Consider the following 23,136-nt stretch of genomic DNA (forward strand, 5'->3'; position numbering starts at 1 on the left):
GATAGATAATTATCCGGTTTCTATTTAGTTGAATGATTTGTATCCTACAGATTTTTATCCGAATAATTACCGAATTTTTGTTTGAGTTACAGATTTTCATCGCCTTTATTCAAATAATTATTCGGATAATTATCCGATTAATTATTCGGATAAATATCCGATTAATTATTCAAATAATTATTCGGATAACTATCCTGTTTTATTTTTAAAATATTTATCAAAGTTTGTTCTTTTTTTACGAATAATGTCTTCGAATAATTCTTAATTTAATTTACAAATTTGCTTCCTATTTATTTTTATATTTATCCGAAAAGCTATTCGGATAATTATTCGGTTTTTAATTAGTTGACAGATTTGTATCCCATTTATTTTTTTTTTATTTCACTTATTTGATTTACAAATTTTTATCGTTTTTATTTCCCTTATTTTTATTCGAATAATTACCCGATTAATTATTCGGAAAAGTATCCGTTTTTTATTTTCAAAATTCGTATAAAATTTTATTATTTTTATTATTTTATGAATGTCTTCGAATAATTTATATCTTTTTATATTTATCCGGGTAGTTATTCGGATAATTATACGGTTTTTATGTAGTTGACAGATTTCTATCCCACAGATTTTTACCCGAATAATTATCCAATTTATATTTGAGTTACAGATTTTCATTGCTTTTATTTTCTTTTACTTTTATTCGGATAATTATCCGGTTTTATTTATTTTTTAATTGTTATAAAATGTTATTCTTTGTTTTTACTAATAATGTCTTCGAATAGTTTTTGAATTAGTTTACAGATTTGCATCCCATTTATCTATTTTTGTATTTATCCGGTTAGATATTCGGATAATTATAGGGATTTTATTTAGTTGTCAGATATGTTTGCACAGATTTTTATCCGAATAATTATCCAAATTTTATTTGAGTTGCAGATTTTTATCGCTTTTATTTTCTTTTAGTTTTATTCGAATAGTTATCCAGTTTTATCAAATTTTATTATTTTTTTACGAATAATGTCTTCGAATGATTTTTTTATTTCATATTTTTTTTATATTTAATCGGATAATTATCCGATTTTTATTTAGTTGACAGATTTGTATCCCATTTCTTTTAATCCGAATAATTATTCGGATAATTATCCAATTTATATATCAGATTTTTATTGTTATTTTCTTTTATTTTTATTCGAATAATTATCCGATTAATTATTCGGATAATTATCCGGTTTTATTTTTAATTTTCAAAATTATTTTTTTATACGAATAATTTATTTTTATCCGAGTAATTGTTCGGATAATTATCAATTTATTTTGCATTACGGTTTTTAATCGCTTTTATTTTCTATTTTCGTATTCAAATAATTATCCGATTATCATTTAATTTTTATTTTTATAATTATTCGAATAAAAATAATAATACGTAACTCAAATAAAAATTGATAATTATCCGAATAATTATTCGGATAATTATTAAATTTTTATTTGAGTTACGGATTGTTATTTTCTATTATTTTTATTCGAATAATTATCCGATTAATTATTCGGATTTTTTTTTCTTTTTATACGAATAATGTATTCGAATAATTTTCAATTCAATTTGCTGATTTTTATGCCCTTTATATTATTATTTTTTCATTTATCCCTAATTACTTGCTATAGTTTTTTCATGTTCAGGGATTTATACCTAAAACTAATCAATATTTTCCCGGCAACAACAAAACTTACTTACTTTCAAACCACTATCAACAACAAACTAAAGCACTGTGTGTTTTCCACATTTTCCTTCTTTTTTTTCTAGCCACATTAGAGAAATCATGATAATAAGGCTTATTGTTTCTTTTTGCTGTTAAGGAAAAAAAAGTTGGCGGTTTGTTGGTTTTTTTTTCCCTAGTATTAATAGTTTTTTCATATTTCTAACAGTTAAAAAACTTTTCCCCCAGGTTTGTTTTGCTTTTCGTTTCACATTTTCTATACATACTTTCAATGTATTTTTAATTAGTAGCCTTTGGTAATGCAAAAAAAAAAAAACAGAAAAACAGAAAAAATATTTTAAACTGCAAAAAACCATATCGCGTGGCATAAAATCCTGTACTGTAGACTAAAATGGAATTTAAAATTATGCTGGTTAAAAGAAAATACATACAAATAATTATGAAAATGTATGCAAGGAGAAAAAGTGAAAAAGAATTCCTCTTAACCCATAATTTACCAATTAAATGCTAAATTAAAGTGTGTTTACACTATACACATGCTGCTAAACATACAGGGTAATATCCTGCAGCCATTTTACACTCATCCTTCTAGATTAATACAGTAAAACAATTTACCCCATCTTCTTTCTATCTCCGCTCCCGTTTCATTAAGCACAGTGGCAAGAATCTAACATGAGTAGTATTTAGTCTTGGCTACACTTAAACGTCACTCAGTCAGTTAGTCAGCCAAGTCATTCGTTCCCTCTTCAAAGTCATTGGGATAGAGTGGAAAAGATTTTATTTTATTTCATTTTATTTTTTCTCTAATATTTTCTCATTTTTTCCTTTCCTTATTTGAATAAATAATGTCAATGAGTTGTTCATTCTGCGAAAGAGAACTGAGTAAAACAGCAAACAATTCTTCATTAAATTAAATTTAACAATGATTCTTGGGGATTCATAATTTGTTTACGCCGTCATTTATTTCATTGTTCTTTTGTTGTTGAGCAAATTTTTCGGTAGTATTTAGTAGAACAAAAAGTTTTTCTTGACATTTTTATGGAATGTTTAAGTGATAAGGGTTTATTATTTTGTTGGGACTGTTCAGGAATTTTTATTGCATTTGTCACACTTCATGGGTGTTATGATAGAAAGAATGATGTTTCGGGGAGGTAAAAATATCAATTTGTTTGTAATAAATTATGAAAAGGAAATTAACAATCTTTATTAGCTAAAGAAATGAAATAAATAAAAAATAATAAAAAAACCTATCAAGATGAGATATAAACATGAAAATTGCTTTAAGCAACATTTTTTATTATGTTTAGCAACATTTTCTAATAAACGTCTATTAAATTCAATTAGAGACATGTTAAGTTTAATAAGTACTTGACCAGAAACGTTTAAAAAACCACTATTTTAATGTAGCTAAACCTTGCTTTTTGAAGCCACATTTCTGCTTTCAAGTTTAGCAATATTTTTCTTATTTATGAAACATTAGCAACGTGTTGAGCAACATTGAAATCATGTTGCAGAATATTTCAAATTTTTACAATCATTTGAGACATGTTGAGAAACATTTAAATGAATTTTAGACAGCTACATCTTTAACAATACTTTTATTATGTTTAGCAACATTTTGATATTGATTGAGCAACATTTTCTAATAATCGTCCCTTACATTCAATTACGAAAATTTTTTGATTAGCCACAACATTTAAAGAAGAACTATTTAATATAGCTCAACATTTTTAAGAAACGTCTGAGTTTTACTAGCAACATGTTGAGCAACATTTAAATTGTGTTTAGCAACATGTTAAACAGTTTAATCCTAACCATTTGAAATATGCTTAAGCATTTTCAGCAACATTTACAACTTGTCTAACAACATATTAACAATAAAAAGCCTCATATGAAGCTTATGGCAACATCTTTAAATCCATATTAAACATGTTTATGAATATTTTAAACATAATGACCAGCATTTCAACCTTAATTGGTAACAGTTCTCAGAAAATTTAATATAATTTCAAGCTACTTTCTCCACTAAAACCTTAATTAATAATAAAAAAATAACAATGTTTAGCATCATTACAACCACTACTTCATACTTTATATCCCATCTAGCAACAAGTTTGCTTTCAATAAACACTTGTTCTTCGTAAATCATAGCATACCTTAGGGATTATTTTCACACTTTACGCTCTTGAAACATAAAGCAGTGTAGTAGTGTTCCCATTCACTTTTTTCCGTTGTGTCTCCATCACAAACCAACAGTTTTTACTCAGTTTTCCTTTACAGTTATTTTTTTTTTAGTGCTTGGTTTTGTCTTACGGAATTTTCTTACAATTTTATTGAAATAGTTTTGTACAAGAATTTGCGAAATATTAAATATTTTTTTTGTTTGCCCTCTCCTCTTTGGTCGTTGTGGCAGTTTTCTGATGTAAACTTTGAATTAATATTTTTTGTAAAGCATGGAAACAACACTGAAACCATTAATGTTGGTCGTTTTAAAGGAATACTTGATTTTTCATTAAATTAGTTCTAGTTCTGTTCTAGTTCTGTTCTAGTTCTGTTCTAGTTCTGTTCTAGTTCTGTTCTAGTTCTGTTCTAGTTCTGTTCTAGTTCTGTTCTAGTTCTGTTCTAGTTCTGTTCTAGTTCTGTTCTAGTTCTGTTCTAGTTCTGTTCTAGTTCTGTTCTAGTTCTGTTCTAGTTCTGTTCTAGTTCTGTTCTAGTTCTGTTCTAGTTCTGTTCTAGTTCTGTTCTAGTTCTGTTCTAGTTCTGTTCTAGTTCTGTTCTAGTTCTGTTCTAGTTCTGTTCTAGTTCTGTTCTAGTTCTGTTCTAGTTCTGTTCTAGTTCTGTTCTAGTTCTGTTCTAGTTCTGTTCTAGTTCTGTTCTAGTTCTGTTCTAGTTCTGTTCTAGTTCTGTTCTAGTTCTGTTCTAGTTCTGTTCTAGTTCTGTTCTAGTTCTGTTCTAGTTCTGTTCTAGTTCTGTTCTAGTTCTGTTCTAGTTCTGTTCTAGTTCTGTTCTAGTTCTGTTCTAGTTCTGTTCTAGTTCTGTTCTAGTTCTGTTCTAGTTCTGTTCTAGTTCTGTTCTAGTTCTGTTCTAGTTCTGTTCTAGTTCTGTTCTAGTTCTGTTCTAGTTCTGTTCTAGTTCTGTTCTAGTTCTGTTCTAGTTCTGTTCTAGTTCTGTTCTAGTTCTGTTCTAGTTCTGTTCTAGTTCTGTTCTAGTTCTGTTCTAGTTCTGTTCTAGTTCTGTTCTAGTTCTGTTCTAGTTCTGTTCTAGTTCTGTTCTAGTTCTGTTCTAGTTCTGTTCTAGTTCTGTTCTAGTTCTGTTCTAGTTCTGTTCTAGTTCTGTTCTAGTTCTGTTCTAGTTCTGTTCTAGTTCTGTTCTAGTTCTGTTCTAGTTCTGTTCTAGTTCTGTTCTAGTTCTGTTCTAGTTCTGTTCTAGTTCTGTTCTAGTTCTGTTCTAGTTCTGTTCTAGTTCTGTTCTAGTTCTGTTCTAGTTCTGTTCTAGTTCTGTTCTAGTTCTGTTCTAGTTCTGTTCTAGTTCTGTTCTAGTTCTGTTCTAGTTCTGTTCTAGTTCTGTTCTAGTTCTGTTCTAGTTCTGTTCTAGTTCTGTTCTAGTTCTGTTCTAGTTCTGTTCTAGTTCTGTTCTAGTTCTGTTCTAGTTCTGTTCTAGTTCTGTTCTAGTTCTGTTCTAGTTCTGTTCTAGTTCTGTTCTAGTTCTGTTCTAGTTCTGTTCTAGTTCTGTTCTAGTTCTGTTCTAGTTCTGTTCTAGTTCTGTTCTAGTTCTGTTCTAGTTCTGTTCTAGTTCTGTTCTAGTTCTGTTCTAGTTCTGTTCTAGTTCTGTTCTAGTTCTGTTCTAGTTCTGTTCTAGTTCTGTTCTAGTTCTGTTCTAGTTCTGTTCTAGTTCTGTTCTAGTTCTGTTCTAGTTCTGTTCTAGTTCTGTTCTAGTTCTGTTCTAGTTCTGTTCTAGTTCTGTTCTAGTTCTGTTCTAGTTCTGTTCTAGTTCTGTTCTAGTTCTGTTCTAGTTCTGTTCTAGTTCTGTTCTAGTTCTGTTCTAGTTCTGTTCTAGTTCTGTTCTAGTTCTGTTCTAGTTCTGTTCTAGTTCTGTTCTAGTTCTGTTCTAGTTCTGTTCTAGTTCTGTTCTAGTTCTGTTCTAGTTCTGTTCTAGTTCTGTTCTAGTTCTGTTCTAGTTCTGTTCTAGTTCTGTTCTAGTTCTGTTCTAGTTCTGTTCTAGTTCTGTTCTAGTTCTAGTTCTGTTCTAGTTCTGTTCTAGTTCTGTTCTAGTTCTGTTCTAGTTCTGTTCTAGTTCTGTTCTAGTTCTGTTCTAGTTCTGTTCTAGTTCTGTTCTAGTTCTGTTCTAGTTCTGTTCTAGTTCTGTTCTAGTTCTGTTCTAGTTCTGTTCTAGTTCTGTTCTAGTTCTGTTCTAGTTCTGTTCTAGTTCTGTTCTAGTTCTGTTCTAGTTCTGTTCTAGTTCTGTTCTAGTTCTGTTCTAGTTCTGTTCTAGTTCTGTTCTAGTTCTGTTCTAGTTCTGTTCTAGTTCTGTTCTAGTTCTGTTCTAGTTCTGTTCTAGTTCTGTTCTAGTTCTGTTCTAGTTCTGTTCTAGTTCTGTTCTAGTTCTGTTCTAGTTCTGTTCTAGTTCTGTTCTAGTTCTGTTCTAGTTCTGTTCTAGTTCTGTTCTAGTTCTGTTCTAGTTCTGTTCTAGTTCTGTTCTAGTTCTGTTCTAGTTCTGTTCTAGTTCTGTTCTAGTTCTGTTCTAGTTCTGTTCTAGTTCTGTTCTAGTTCTGTTCTAGTTCTGTTCTAGTTCTGTTCTAGTTCTGTTCTAGTTCTGTTCTAGTTCTGTTCTAGTTCTGTTCTAGTTCTGTTCTAGTTCTGTTCTAGTTCTGTTCTAGTTCTGTTCTAGTTCTGTTCTAGTTCTGTTCTAGTTCTGTTCTAGTTCTGTTCTAGTTCTGTTCTAGTTCTGTTCTAGTTCTGTTCTAGTTCTGTTCTAGTTCTGTTCTAGTTCTGTTCTAGTTCTGTTCTAGTTCTGTTCTAGTTCTGTTCTAGTTCTGTTCTAGTTCTGTTCTAGTTCTGTTCTAGTTCTGTTCTAGTTCTGTTCTAGTTCTGTTCTAGTTCTGTTCTAGTTCTGTTCTAGTTCTGTTCTAGTTCTGTTCTAGTTCTGTTCTAGTTCTGTTCTAGTTCTGTTCTAGTTCTGTTCTAGTTCTGTTCTAGTTCTGTTCTAGTTCTGTTCTAGTTCTGTTCTAGTTCTGTTCTAGTTCTGTTCTAGTTCTGTTCTAGTTCTGTTCTAGTTCTGTTCTAGTTCTGTTCTAGTTCTGTTCTAGTTCTGTTCTAGTTCTGTTCTAGTTCTGTTCTAGTTCTGTTCTAGTTCTGTTCTAGTTCTGTTCTAGTTCTGTTCTAGTTCTGTTCTAGTTCTGTTCTAGTTCTGTTCTAGTTCTGTTCTAGTTCTGTTCTAGTTCTGTTCTAGTTCTGTTCTAGTTCTGTTCTAGTTCTGTTCTAGTTCTGTTCTAGTTCTGTTCTAGTTCTGTTCTAGTTCTGTTCTAGTTCTGTTCTAGTTCTGTTCTAGTTCTGTTCTAGTTCTGTTCTAGTTCTGTTCTAGTTCTGTTCTAGTTCTGTTCTAGTTCTGTTCTAGTTCTGTTCTAGTTCTGTTCTAGTTCTGTTCTAGTTCTGTTCTAGTTCTGTTCTAGTTCTGTTCTAGTTCTGTTCTAGTTCTGTTCTAGTTCTGTTCTAGTTCTGTTCTAGTTCTGTTCTAGTTCTGTTCTAGTTCTGTTCTAGTTCTGTTCTAGTTCTGTTCTAGTTCTGTTCTAGTTCTGTTCTAGTTCTGTTCTAGTTCTGTTCTAGTTCTGTTCTAGTTCTGTTCTAGTTCTGTTCTAGTTCTGTTCTAGTTCTGTTCTAGTTCTGTTCTAGTTCTGTTCTAGTTCTGTTCTAGTTCTGTTCTAGTTCTGTTCTAGTTCTGTTCTAGTTCTGTTCTAGTTCTGTTCTAGTTCTGTTCTAGTTCTGTTCTAGTTCTGTTCTAGTTCTGTTCTAGTTCTGTTCTAGTTCTGTTCTAGTTCTGTTCTAGTTCTGTTCTAGTTCTGTTCTAGTTCTGTTCTAGTTCTGTTCTAGTTCTGTTCTAGTTCTGTTCTAGTTCTGTTCTAGTTCTGTTCTAGTTCTGTTCTAGTTCTGTTCTAGTTCTGTTCTAGTTCTGTTCTAGTTCTAGTTCTGTTCTAGTTCTAGTTCTGTTCTAGTTCTGTTCTAGTTCTGTTCTAGTTCTGTTCTAGTTCTGTTCTAGTTCTGTTCTAGTTCTGTTCTAGTTCTGTTCTAGTTCTGTTCTAGTTCTGTTCTAGTTCTGTTCTAGTTCTGTTCTAGTTCTGTTCTAGTTCTATTCTAGTTCTGTTCTAGTTCTGTTCTAGTTCTGTTCTAGTTCTGTTCTAGTTCTGTTCTAGTTCTGTTCTAGTTCTGTTCTAGTTCTATTCTAGTTCTGTTCTAGTTCTGTTCTAGTTCTGTTCTAGTTCTGTTCTAGTTCTGTTCTAGTTCTGTTCTAGTTCTGTTCTAGTTCTGTTCTAGTTCTGTTCTAGTTCTAGTTCTGTTCTAGTTCTGTTCTAGTTCTGTTCTAGTTCTGTTCTAGTTCTAGTTCTGTTCTAGTTCTGTTCTAGTTCTGTTCTAGTTCTGTTCTAGTTCTGTTCTAGTTCTGTTCTAGTTCTGTTCTAGTTCTGTTCTAGTTCTGTTCTAGTTCTGTTCTAGTTCTAGTTCTGTTCTAGTTCTGTTCTAGTTCTGTTCTAGTTCTGTTCTAGTTCTATTCTAGTTCTGTTCTAGTTCTGTTCTAGTTCTGTTCTAGTTCTGTTCTAGTTCTGTTCTAGTTCTGTTCTAGTTCTGTTCTAGTTCTGTTCTAGTTCTGTTCTAGTTCTGTTCTAGTTCTGTTCTAGTTCTGTTCTAGTTCTGTTCTAGTTCTGTTCTAGTTCTGTTCTAGTTCTGTTCTAGTTCTGTTCTAGTTCTGTTCTAGTTCTGTTCTAGTTCTGTTCTAGTTCTGTTCTAGTTCTGTTCTAGTTCTGTTCTAGTTCTGTTCTAGTTCTGTTCTAGTTCTGTTCTAGTTCTGTTCTAGTTCTGTTCTAGTTCTGTTCTAGTTCTGTTCTAGTTCTGTTCTAGTTCTGTTCTAGTTCTGTTCTAGTTCTGTTCTAGTTCTGTTCTAGTTCTGTTCTAGTTCTGTTCTAGTTCTGTTCTAGTTCTGTTCTAGTTCTGTTCTAGTTCTGTTCTAGTTCTGTTCTAGTTCTGTTCTAGTTCTGTTCTAGTTCTGTTCTAGTTCTGTTCTAGTTCTGTTCTAGTTCTGTTCTTCGGTGTTCTTAATTTTTCATCAATTATAAAACAACATACTTTTTCATTAAATTATTCAAATATTCTCTTTGCCGCCCGCCTATTTCTTTTAACTCATATTTATCATTTCAAACAAAACTAACCTGCCTCATTAATGGCATTTACTTGTTAAATAACTGTCATTACAAATCAATTAATTTAATTACTTTTTCTCTTTGAATATTTTGCAATTTTTGAGCCTTGAATTAATGATTTATTATAACAAGTACAGAATTATTTATGTATATTATTCCTTTATCATTTACTTTCTATTTTGAAAATTCTTCTCATATTTAATACAAAACATTATGATGGACCGACCTTTATTATATTTATTCATTCATACAGTCATTTACACCCTCCTGCTCCACCGCAATCATTTGTTGTGGCTGCCTTGCATATGAAATTTCCATTTGCCTTTAGAAATGTGGGGGAAAAAGAAAGAAAAAAGAAAACTAAATTTAACCATAAAATAGCAGTAGCAAGCAGGCGGCTGTAGCAGTTTTATGGTTAAATTTCCACTACATTTGCTTATCACACACACACATACTTACTTACTTTCATACATACATCTACACATTAAGGAAAAGTATGAAACAACAAAAACAAAAACACAGAGCCAACATAATGCATTTTAATTTATGAGGGAAAACAAAAACCAAACAAGAAAAAATACTTAGTAGTAGAAGTACAAATGAATATAAAATAATATGATATGATATTATTATAACAAAAAACTAAAGCCTATCGGTTGGGCGCATGAGCACCACAGTAAAAATAATGAGAAAAGAGCTTAAACTAGTGCTAAGGAGAGTTAGAGTGAGAGTGACCAAGTAGCAACATAAAAGGTTGGAAAGGGTCAGATATGTTTATAAAACTGAAATATGTTGTGAAAGCAAAACATTTGTTGGTACCAAATGGAGCCTAAAGGTACTTTGAATTAAGAGGACTAAAATTGCACTATCAATTTCTAACTTAAGGGTCTATAACTACCGCTTGCTACGTTCATCATGTTTATACACATTTTCATTAACATTAAAGCTAATTAAAGCTCTAGAAATAGAATATTCTAGTTTTGTCCGTTACGACAATTCATGAAACTACTAGAAGATGGCACTGTGTATATAAATAGTAGCAGCGGGTTGCAGTCAGTTAGTTTTAATATCAACTCTATTGCCAGTGTATTCTTGGACATTATTTAATTATGATAGCAACTTACTACTTTTTTAAAAAAAGTACGAAATCTTTATACAATACTTTTAATTTTTAACAATTGGACATTTCCACCGTCAAGAACGCGACGCCATTGATGTGCAAAATATAAAGAAATGTTAACAAATTTTGACAAAAATACCAAAACTTAAAAAAAAAAATTATTTTTTTTAAATTTATTAGTGAAAAAAATTTTATGACAAAAAAAATTTTGGTAAAAAAAAATTCGGGTTGAAAAATATTTTTCCCGATTTTTACCCAGTGTATGTCCGACTTACTATGGTCTTCGCCGTTGCAAAGGTATTTGAAGTATCTATCATCAGATATCTGTAATGTCTATTTAACTACTTTATAATCCAGATATAGTTCAAAAATAGGTCAAAAATCGAGGTTGTCCTGGTTTTTCTCATATTTCTCATCCATGTGTGGGCCGATTTTATCGATTTTAAAACATTAAAAACATTTCTGTAATAAAAATTTACTTTAAATTCATTCGAACAAAAATATTGTTTTCAAAAAAATATTTTAAAATGGTACTAAAAATGTACCTCTATAAAAAGTTCCAACTTAAAAATCTTATTTCAAATTTAAATAAACATAAATATATTTAAAATTTTAATATACTTGCCACTGAAGCAGTTGAAGCGAAAGTATTCTATCATATTTTTAACAGCAAAAATAGTACCATCATAAATTTTAAAATTGTTTGTTGGTACCAAAAATGTACCAGCAGTTACAAACAAATTAATTTATTAACAAGTAAGAGAGCTATATTCGGCTGTGCCGAATCTTATATACCCTTCACCAAATTATACTTTAAAATACATTTTTTTAAATATTTTTAGGTAAACAAAATTTATTTTTTTAAATTGTTTTTCAAAATTTTTTTTTTTAAATTGTTTTAATTTTTTTTAAAAAAAGTTTTTTCCAAATTTTTTTAAAAAATTTGTTTTTTTAGTTTTTAAATGTTTTTTTTTGGAAAAAAATGTATGAAAAAAAATTCGGGTTTTCTCGATTTTGACCCATTGTAGGTCCAACGTACTATATCCTTATCTACATCGTTGCAATAGACTTTTTAAATATCTATCATTAGATATCCATATTGTCTATATTAATGACTTAGTAATCGAGATATAGATCAAAAATAGGTCAAAAATGGAGGTTGTCCCGGTTTTTTGCTCATATCTCCGTTATTTGTGGACCGATTTTGCTGATTTTAAATAGCAAACTTCTCGAAAGCATGTCTGACAGAATTATTGAAGATTTGGATCCCGAAGATATCTGGGGTCTTCAGAAAATTGATTTCAACAGACAGACAGATGGACATGGCTTAATCGACTCCGCTATCTATAAGGATCCAGAATATATATACTTTATAGGGTCGGAAATGAAAAATGTAGAAATTACAAACGGAATGACAAACTTATATATACCCTTCTCACGAAGGTGAAGGATTACTGACCTATATCTGGATTACTAAGACATTAATATAGACAATATGGATATCTAATGATAGATATTTCAAAGACATTTGCAACGACGTATATAAGACCATAGTAAGTTGGACCTACAATGGGTCAAAATCGGAAAAAAAAATTTTAACCCGAATTTTTTTTTTTTAAAAAATAAAATTGAAAAAACAAAAAAAAAAATTTTAAATTTAAAAAAAAAAAATTAAGATTCAAAAAAAAAAAAAAATTTAAAATAACAATCGAAAAATTTTTTTTTCCAAAAACTGAAAAAACAACTGCAAAAAAAATTAACTTTTGTTTACCTAAAAATATTTAAAATTTTGAAGTATAATTTGGTGAAGGGTATATAAGATTCGGCACAGCCGAATATAGCACTCTTACTTGTTTATATATGGAGTTTGACATTCGATACAATGAGAGAATGTCAAATGTCAAACTACACCACCTTGTATATAAATTCGCCTTGTTTAGTAATAACAAAAAGTACCTCAAGAAATGGTAGCAAAAAAGTACCAAATAACAAATTATGTATGTCGACAATTCAACAACTATAATACAATTGGGGGATTCAAATGGTCTGCTATTAGGTCGTATTGTCATAATGTCATAAAATATTTTATTAGTTTAAATAAATTTTTGTTGGGTGTCAAACAAAAAAGTTATAAACTAATAAGACTTTTAGAACTATGTTTATTGGTTTGAACAACAAGAATTTGTTTAAGCTAAAAAAAATATTTTACGACATTATGACAATACGACCTAATAGCAGACCATTTGAATCCCCCAAATATATAATTAAGTACTAAAAAAATACCCTTAAAATTTGTACCAAAAAAAAAGTACCAACATTCACTTTTAATACCAAAAAGTACCAGAAAAATGACATAATACCAGTACTAATATTTGCTACTCAAAAAAGTACCAACCCAAAGTACAAACAAAAAAATGCTCCAAAAACAGCAACCAACTTTGGAAAAAAGTACCAACTTATAAATTATAAAAAAAGACACTGTAAAAAGTACCTTTAACATTGGTCCCTTCAAAAAAAAGTAACAACAAATATAATAATACATTTATGCATTGTATTTATTCAATAATTGCATTTTAAGTACTTTAATTACTAAAAAAAAGTACCCAACATTTTCAAACCCAATTCATCCCCTGCATACATAGTTGGGTGGTTGTTGGTTTAAGGTGGGTGGTTGTGTGGACTGATAAAAACTGATAACAAATATATGAACAATTCCTATATGGTGGAATTTTATGAGCCCATAGTACAAACATGCTAAAAATCTAACCACCTTACCATAAAATGTTTAATAACTTTCAGCGCTTTTGCCAGAGGTAGTTAACCCTCATAGAGCGCAAACAAAATAAATGTTAAACGTACTCCCGCTGATAAAAATAATAGAAAAAAAACAAGCAAAGAGGTGTGTTTCGTTAAGGGTGGTTTTCTTATACGAATTTGTGGTAAAAAGGTGACTTCCAGTCCAAATCATTGAAGTTAGAGAAGAGCAAAATTTGAAGGAACAAAAACAGTCGTAGTTTAATAAACGTTGCGTACATTTGTGGGGGATTTTTTCATAAGGAAAATTTCACCGCAGACTTGCAGACGTTGCTTTAGAACTAAACAAAAAAAATCAGCATACACGAGAAATACATAAAAGAAAATTATACATTTTTATAACAAAATACATAAAACGGTTGTGATTGCTAAACAAAATTTCCCAAAAGAAAAATTATTAACAAAAAAATTCATATAAAAAAATGTAACAAAATTTAAATATCCTTGAAAGTAGCAAAATAAAAAAGTATCAAATTCTCAAAGTGTTTCTTTTTTTGGGTTTTTCTGCTTGCTGGCTTTTAAATATTTGTGTGTGTATTTTTCTGCGTAAATCAATAAACCGGGAGGGTGGCTTTTTTTGTTGTTGTTGTCGTTTTCGTGCTTTAGCCGCCTGTAAATATGCATTAAAATAAATACTACAAATCAAAATATAAAAAAACCTAAACAAAATATGAAAAAAGTGTTAATAAAGTGTTTTTTAAGTGCTGAAAAATAAATTCAATTGCTTAATAGATAAATAAACCAAAAGAATCTCTACAATTTAAATCCTTTAAATTTGCCAAACAACATCTTTTATTTAACTAGCATACTTTTAGGCTTATTTGTGTTCTGTGTTTTTCCGGCTCAAGGTTAAAGTTTCATTTGAGTTTGTGTTATTTTTTTGCTTCTTATTATATACTTTTTTTTTGCATTTTGTGTTCATTTTATATTTCCCTGCCAGATTGAAAAGCTCTTTGCTAAAACACTATTTGCTTTCATCATAAAAATTTATAGTGCTCTAAGGACCACAAAAAGTGTCTGTGTGTTTTCTGTGTTTCTTTTTTTTTACATTTTTGGCCATTAAGTTGAATATAAAATGAAAATTCTACCTGAGCATTTAGTTTTTAATCATTTTTATGATTTTTTTTTTCTTCATTTTTCATTTATTTTTGTGTACAATTTTTTTTTAATTTTATTTGGCTGATAAAAGTGGCTTGAGCCACTTATTTGCCTTGAGTTGAAAAGTTTTACGTTTCATTCATCGCAAAAAGTGTAAATAAAACTCTTTCAAAAAATAAAATGCACAAAGCAAAGTAAATGTCTAACAATGCGAAACTTTTTCAATTGCCTACTCTTGGATTAATGCAAATATTTATTTTCAAAGCCTACTTTTAGGTGGAAAATCAATTTTATTTAGTGTTGAAGGTTGCATATACTACACACAAGTTGGTGGTATTTGAAAATGATTTATATTGAATTGGTAACATTTTTTTTTTATTAAAGAATGAAAACAATTTAGAAAACTAACTTTGGCTTAAGGCTGGACAACAAAAAATACTACAACTACAATACTACACTTGACGCAATACAATAAATAAATTTAATTTAAAAAATAAAAACAAAATATTAATACTTGGTACTAAACTTTTGCAATAAAATCATTAACAGAAACTGAAAAATTCAAAAAATATGTAAGTTCTTGTTCATTTCTAGTTCAGTTCTAGTTCTAGTTCTAGTTCAGTTCTAGTTCAGTTCTAGTTCAGTTCTAGTTCAGTTCTAGTTCAGTTCTAGTTCAGTTCTAGTTCAGTTCTAGTTCAGTTCTAGTTCAGTTCTAGTTCAGTTCTAGTTCAGTTCTAGTTCAGTTCTAGTTCAGTTCTAGTTCAGTTCTAGTTCAGTTCTAGTTCAGTTCTAGTTCAGTTCTAGTTCAGTTCTAGTTCAGTTCTAGTTCAGTTCTAGTTCAGTTCTAGTTCAGTTCTAGTTCAGTTCTAGTTCAGTTCTAGTTCAGTTCTAGTTCAGTTCTAGTTCAGTTCTAGTTCAGTTCTAGTTCAGTTCTAGTTCAGTTCTAGTTCAGTTCTAGTTCAGTTCTAGTTCAGTTCTAGTTCAGTTCTAGTTCAGTTCTAGTTCAGTTCTAGTTCAGTTCTAGTTCAGTTCTAGTTCAGTTCTAGTTCAGTTCTAGTTCAGTTCTAGTTCAGTTCTAGTTCAGTTCTAGTTCAGTTCTAGTTCAGTTCTAGTTCAGTTCTAGTTCAGTTCTAGTTCAGTTCTAGTTCAGTTCTAGTTCAGTTCTAGTTCAGTTCTAGTTCAGTTCTAGTTCAGTTCTAGTTCAGTTCTAGTTCAGTTCTAGTTCAGTTCTAGTTCAGTTCTAGTTCAGTTCTAGTTCAGTTCTAGTTCAGTTCTAGTTCAGTTCTAGTTCAGTTCTAGTTCAGTTCTAGTTCAGTTCTAGTTCAGTTCTAGTTCAGTTCTAGTTCAGTTCTAGTTCAGTTCTAGTTCAGTTCTAGTTCAGTTCTAGTTCAGTTCTAGTTCAGTTCTAGTTCAGTTCTAGTTCAGTTCTAGTTCTAGTTCAGTTCTAGTTCAGTTCTAGTTCAGTTCTAGTTCAGTTCTAGTTCAGTTCTAGTTCAGTTCTAGTTCAGTTCTAGTTCAGTTCTAGTTCAGTTCTAGTTCAGTTCTAGTTCAGTTCTAGTTCAGTTCTAGTTCAGTTCTAGTTCAGTTCTAGTTCAGTTCTAGTTCAGTTCTAGTTCAGTTCTAGTTCAGTTCTAGTTCAGTTCTAGTTCAGTTCTAGTTCAGTTCTAGTTCAGTTCTAGTTCAGTTCTAGTTCAGTTCTAGTTCAGTTCTAGTTCAGTTCTAGTTCAGTTCTAGTTCAGTTCTAGTTCAGGATCTAGTTCGGATTAAAGATCAGGTTCTAGTTTAGGTTGTAGTTCAGTGCTAGTTTTGAGGTTCTAGTTCAGTTCTAATTCAGTTTCTAGTTCAGGTTCTAGTTCAGGATCTTGTTTGGGTTCTAATTCAGGTTCTAGTTCAGTTTCTAGCTCAAGTTCAGGTTCTAATTCGGATTTAAGTTCAGGTTCCAGTTCATGTTCTAATTCAGTTCTAGTTCAGGATCTAGTTCGGGTTCTAGTTTAGGTTCTAGTTTAGGTTCTAATTCAGTTCTAGTTCAGTTCCTAGTTAAGGTTCTAGTTCAGGTTCTAATTCAGTTCTAGTTCAGGATCTAGTTCGGGTTCTAGTTTAGGTTCTAGTTCAGGTTCTAGCTCCAGATCAGTTTCTAGTTCAGGTTCCAGTTCAGGATCTAGTTCGGGTTCTAGTTCAGGGTCTAGTTCAGGTTCTAGTTCAGTTTCTTGTTCAGTTTCTTGTTCAGGTTCTACTTCAGGATCTAGTTCGAGTTCTAGTTCAGGTTCTAGTTCAGGTTCTAGTTCAGGTTCTACTTCAGGATCTAGTTCGAGTTCTAGTTCAGTTTCTTGTTCAGGTTCTAGTTCAGGATTTAGTTCGGGTTCTAGTTCAGGTTCGAGTTCTGTTTCTAGTTCAGTTCAGTTCTAGTTGAGGTTCTAGATCCAGCTCTTCAGGTTTTAGCTCTAGTTTCTAGTTCTGGTTCAGTTTCTAGTTCAGGTTCTAGTTCAGGATCTAGTTTGGGTTCTAGTTCAGTTGGTTGTTCAGGTTCTACTTCAGGATCTAGTTCGAGTTCTAGTTCAGGTTCTAGCTCCAGCTCTAGTTCAGTTTCTAGTTCAGGATCTAGTTCGGGTTCTAGTTCAGGGTCTAGTTAGGGTTCTAGTTCAGTTTCTTGTTCAGGTTCTACTTCAGGATCGAGTTCTAGTTCAGGTTCTATCTCAGTTTTTTGTTCAGGTTCTACTTCAGGATTTAGTTCGGGTTCTAGTTCAGTTTCTTGTTCAGGTTCTAGTTCAGGATCTAGTTCGGGTTCTAGTTCAGGGTCTAGTTCAGGTTCTAGTTCTGTTTCTTGTTCAGGTTCTAGTTCAGGATCTAGTTTGGGTTCTAGTTCTGGTTCTAGTTCAGGTTCGAGTTCTGTTTCTAGTTCAGTTCAGTTCTAGTCGTGGTTCCAGCTCTTCAGGTTTTAGCTCTAGTTTCTAGTTCAGGTTCTAGTTCAGGATCTATTTCGGGTTGTAGTTCGGGTTGTAGTTCAGGTTCTAGTTCAGTTGCTTGTTCAGGTTCTACTTCAGAATCTAGTTCGAGTTCAGGTTCTAGTTCAGGATCTAGTTCAGGTTCTAGTGCAGGTTCTAGTTCAGTTTCTAGTTCAGGTACTAGTTCAGTTCAGGTTCTAGTTCATGTTCTGGATCAGTTCTCTAATCCATTTTTTACTTTTAGGCTCATTTATTGCTGTAAAACCCTACTAAAGTCTCTTGATTATCTTAACATTTACATTTATCCATACAATATTTTAATTATTTTCTCATTAATAAATTAAATAGTATCTGCTTTACAAAATATTGTCCTCATCTATCATACATAAATTTAGCAATTTCTTGCTCTATTTGGCTTTCAGTAATTTTCTATTAACCCATATTGCTGTTCCAAAGTAATAAATATTCATTCAATTTTAGTTTTTTTTTCTCAAACGATTCCAAGAGTGTGGGAAGCATAAAGAAAGGCTGACGAAACCTATGCTTATGATTATAATTTGCATTGTGTTTTGTATAATAAATATAATCTGCTTTTAGGCTGGCTCGACTACTACACCAACAGCATGGCATACCTCTAGGCATGGCCAAAAACAATCATCCATAGAAACAGTAAAAATTTTGTAAGCCATGCAAAAATGTTGTTGTACATTTTTCAGTTTGTTGCTGCTGCTGCTGCTATTATTTATCATACCCAGGGGCCTTTTGCCAATTTGTATAGTCATCATTTGTGTGATGGCATATTAATATGCTGATGACTATAACAATAAATATTGCATACACATTAGGGGCCAAACACAATAAAATTATTGTGCAGAGAATCAAACCCCAACTATAAATAAAAATCAATATTAAGAACTATCTCAGACACAACAAACACAATTCGCATTTCATAGGAGTAGCTAGCACAAATTGTAAAGTTCTAATTTATTAAAGAGATTAAAACTATTTGCAAATTTTCGACAAACTAAATTTACTTTGCTTTTTAGGAGTAATATTTTAATACCAACTATAAATAATTGTTTCTTTGGAAATACTCTACAACTTACCTTTACACAAAAGTAAAGAAGATATTTATAGCCTATCTGAAAGGGGTTTTCTAATGCCAATTTCCCTCTTTATCGAGGATATACATACGTATGTGTGTTTGTATGTGTTTTAAATTTCCGAAGAAAAACTTTTTCCTATTTACCAATTTTCTTGTGTATTGTTTGGCAAAAATAAGTTGTTGGCAAAACTGTGTTCTTTGTCTACGTTCAGGTGTATTAAAAGGAACACAACTATTTTAAATGCTAAACTTTTCTGTTTTCTTTGTAGGTATGTTTTTGAAAAAGTTTTATTTTCTATAGATTTATTTCTACAAGAAACATAAATATACACAAAGAAAGCCATAATGTTCAGGTGAAAATATGGTGGAAACTTATAAGAAAAGGAATTAAGCATAATAACCTGTGATAATGTTAGTTAAAATAGTGAGGAATTTAGCAAAAGATAATGAATATTTTGGAGAAAATGTGATTCAAAGGATTTATTTATACGTTAATATAAAAATTTAATTTAAAAAAAAAATAAATTAAACTGGAACCTGAACTAGAACTGAACTAGAACTGAACTAGAACTGAACTAGAACCTGAACTAGAACCTGAACTAGAACCTGAACTAGAACCTGAACTAGAACCTGAACTAGAACCTGAACTAGAACCTGAACTAGAACCTGAACTAGAACCTGAACTAGAACCTGAACTAGAACCTGAACTAGAACCTGAACTAGAACCTGAACTAGAACCTGAACTAGAACCTGAACTAGAACCTGAACTAGAACCTGAACTAGAACCTGAACTAGAACCTGAACTAGAACCTGAACTAGAACCTGAACTAGAACCTGAACTAGAACCTGAACTAGAACCTGAACTAGAACTAGAACCTGAACTAGAACCTGAACTAGAACCTGAACTAGAACCTGAACTAGAACCTGAACTAGAACCTGAACTAGAACCTGAACTAGAACTGAACTAGAACTGAACTAGAACCTGAACTAGAACCTGAACTAGAACCTGAACTAGAACCTGAACTAGAACTGAACTAGAACTGAACTAGAACTGAACTAGAACTGAACTAGAACCTGAACTAGAACCTGAACTAGAACCTGAACTAGAACCTGAACTAGAACCTGAACTAGAACCTGAACTAGAACCTGAACTAGAACCTGAACTAGAACCTGAACTAGAACCTGAACTAGAACCTGAACTAGAACCTGAACTAGAACCTGAACTAGAACCTGAACTAGAACCTGAACTAGAACCTGAACTAGAACTAGAACCTGAACTAGAACCTGAACTAGAACTGAACTAGAACTGAACTAGAACCTGAACTAGAACCTGAACTAGAACCTGAACTAGAACCTGAACTAGAACCTGAACTAGAACTGAACTAGAACTGAACTAGAACTGAACTAGAACTGAACTAGAACCTGAACTAGAACCTGAACTAGAACCTGAACTAGAACCTGAACTAGAACTGAACTAGAACTAGAACCTGAACTAGAACTGAACTAGAACTAGAACTGAACTAGAACTGAACTAGAACTGAACTAGAACTGAACTAGAACTGAACTAGAACTGAACTAGAACTGAACTAGAACTGAACTAGAACTGAACTAGAACTGAACTAGAACTGAACTAGAACTGAACTAGAACTGAACTAGAACTGAACTAGAACTGAACTAGAACTGAACTAGAACTGAACTAGAACTGAACTAGAACTGAACTAGAACTGAACTAGAACTGAACTAGAACTGAACTAGAACTGAACTAGAACTGAACTAGAACTGAACTAGAACTGAACTAGAACTGAACTAGAACTGAACTAGAACTGAACTAGAACTGAACTAGAACTGAACTAGAACTGAACTAGAACTGAACTAGAACTGAACTAGAACTGAACTGAACTAGAACTGAACTAGAACTGAACTAGAACTGAACTAGAACTGAACTAGAACTGAACTAGAACTGAACTAGAACTGAACTAGAACTGAACTAGAACTGAACTAGAACTGAACTAGAACTGAACTAGAACTGAACTAGAACTGAACTAGAACTGAACTAGAACTGAACTAGAACTGAACTAGAACTGAACTAGAACTGAACTAGAACTGAACTAGAACTGAACTAGAACTGAACTAGAACTGAACTAGAACTGAACTAGAACTGAACTAGAACTGAACTAGAACTGAACTAGAACTGAACTAGAACTGAACTAGAACTGAACTAGAACTGAACTAGAACTGAACTAGAACTGAACTAGAACTGAACTAGAACTGAACTAGAACTGAACTAGAACTGAACTAGAACTGAACTAGAACTGAACTAGAACTGAACTAGAACTGAACTAGAACTGAACTAGAACTGAACTAGAACTGAACTAGAACTGAACTAGAACTGAACTAGAACTGAACTAGAACTGAACTAGAACTGAACTAGAACTGAACTAGAACTAGAACTGAACTAGAACTGAACTAGAACTGAACTAGAACTGAACTAGAACTGAACTAGAACTGAACTAGAACTGAACTAGAACTGAACTAGAACTGAACTAGAACTGAACTAGAACTGAACTAGAACTGAACTAGAACTGAACTAGAACTGAACTAGAACTGAACTAGAACTGGGGTAGAGCTGAACTAGAATGTGAACTAAACTTGAATCTGAATTAGTACTGAAACAGATTGATTATTGTCCGTTTAAATATGTTACTATCTTCAAAATGCTCACTTTAGACCGTAAATTTGTTTTAAATTATTAAAGTGTTTGGCTTGATTGTCCCTCGTATATTTTCCTAAATAATTCTCCATTTAATTGTTTCATGTTTTTATTTTCTACACATTTGCTTTCTTGTATTTAGAATAATGTCTCTCTAAAACGCTATACTTCAGCAAATTTGGAATAAATAAAAAAAAAATATTGTTGCCTGCTTTAGGGAATATTGCATTCTTGCATATATTTATTTAGCATGTAGTGAGTTAAATAGACAAGTGTGTTTGAGTTTTACACAACAAGACTAAAAAACTAAATTAAGTTCCTTTTTGATTATACTAAACAGCATAGTAGATGGTAGTTTTAGTTTGACAAAGTATTTGCAACATTATCTGTAATTTGCTTATGGTTCTGCTGCCAGCTGTACTAGATTCGGAGGATTTTATATGAATTTGTCAGTAAAATTATTTTCACTGTAGCATATTAAAATTTCGCTTCTGATCCTTAATATTATTCTTGGTTGCCTAGCTTTTTATTTCCTTTATCCTAATTCTCGTATGTTGTTTTGTTAGTGGGTGAGTGCTTCTGTGCTTAACAGCCTGATATACGAGTAAGACAAAATTGTTGCATACTTACCGGAACATTTAACTTTTTTTCCACATAATTGAAATAAATTGTTGCATACTTTTCCTTGTTTTATTTTTTAGTTTTTGAGATGGAAAAAAGAATTTAATTTTGAGTTTTGCATGCGAGATAAACAAAAATGTTTAGGCAGAGATTTAAGAGCTATTTTAAAAAACGCAATTTAAATACTTTTTAATGCATAGTTGGGGGGGAATGCAACTATTAGAGGAGTTTAAAGTTTTTTGGTGTTTTATTAAATTGTTTGTAGCAATTTATAGGTTTAGAAGAATATCTAAAAATAAAGTAATATTAAAATTCTTTGGACAATGAAGAATTTTTAGTAATAATATTTGTATTTTATTGTATTTAATATATTGCTATTGAAAATAGTTCAAATTGTTGCATTTGTAAATGAATGAGATATACATATGTATGTAAATCAATAAAATTCTTAGCATATCTTGAGGTTATTTTAACAAGTATAGCAAAATTGTTGCATATGTATAAGCTGCATAATTTTAACTTTTTAGTTTAAGACATTTTAAAGGAGTCTTTAGGTTGTTTAGAAAACAATTAATTTTTTAATGTTTTTCTTAAGAAAAGTTATGTTCGAAAATTGGAAACTTAAGAAAATTCACGAAAAATTAAAAATTTTCTTAATTTTAAAATTAGCAAGCAAAATATGTTTTCCTGTATACATAAAAATTTCGAAATCAAGTTCGAATTTTCGAAATTATACTTTTTTATGAATAATCAAAAAAACTAATTTAAATTCTTAATGTTTTTCTTAAGAAAATTTATGTTCGAAAATTGAAAACTTAAGAAAATGCACGAAAAATTTAAAAATGGTTTTACTTTCACCATAAACATGCAAAATAGAACATCTTTGAAGATAAATAAAATTTTCGAAATTAAGTTCGAATTTTCGAACATAAGCTAAAAAGTGTAAATTCTTGATATTCATACAAAATAATATTGAAAAAATAAATTTATGAAATTTTTCCTCGACAAAAGTTATGTTCGAAAATTTAAAATTTAAGAAAATACATGAAAAATATAAAAATCCGTTTATTTTCACCATAAACAAGCGAAATAGAACATTTTGGAAGATAAATAAAATTTTCGAAATTAAGTTCGAAATTTCGAACATAAGCCAAAAAGTGCAAATTCTTTATATTCATAGAAAATAATATTGAAAAAATATATTTTTGAAATTTTTCCTCGAGAATAGTTATGTTCGAAAGTTGAAAACTTAAGAAAATACACGAAAAATATAAAAATCCGTTTATTTTCACCATAAACAAGTGAAATAGAACATTTTGGAAGATAAATAAAATTTTCGAAATTAAGTTCGAAAATTCGAACATAAGCTAAAAAGTGCAAATTCTTGATAATCATACAAAATAATATTGAAAAATAAATTTATGAAATTTTTCCTCGACAAAAGTTATGTTCGAAAATTGAAAATTTAAGAACATACACGAAAAATATAAAAATCCGTTTATTTTCACCATAAAAAAGCGAAATAGAACATTTTGGAAGATAAATAAAATTTTCGAAATTAAGTTCGAATTTTCGAACATAAGCTAAAAAGTGTAAATTCTTGATATTCATA

At 30.9% G+C, this 23,136-nt stretch overlaps 1 protein-coding gene across 11 annotated transcripts in view; it reads left to right on the forward strand.

The window, feature by feature from the left end:
* Window positions 1-23,136, forward strand: part of Dys (Dystrophin) — a 576,591-nt gene that overhangs the window by 153,208 nt on the left and 400,247 nt on the right. The window lies entirely within an intron of this gene.

This window comes from Calliphora vicina, chromosome 1 (genome assembly GCF_958450345.1).
Source record: "Calliphora vicina chromosome 1, idCalVici1.1, whole genome shotgun sequence".
Classification (NCBI taxonomy): Eukaryota; Metazoa; Arthropoda; class Insecta; order Diptera; family Calliphoridae; genus Calliphora; species Calliphora vicina.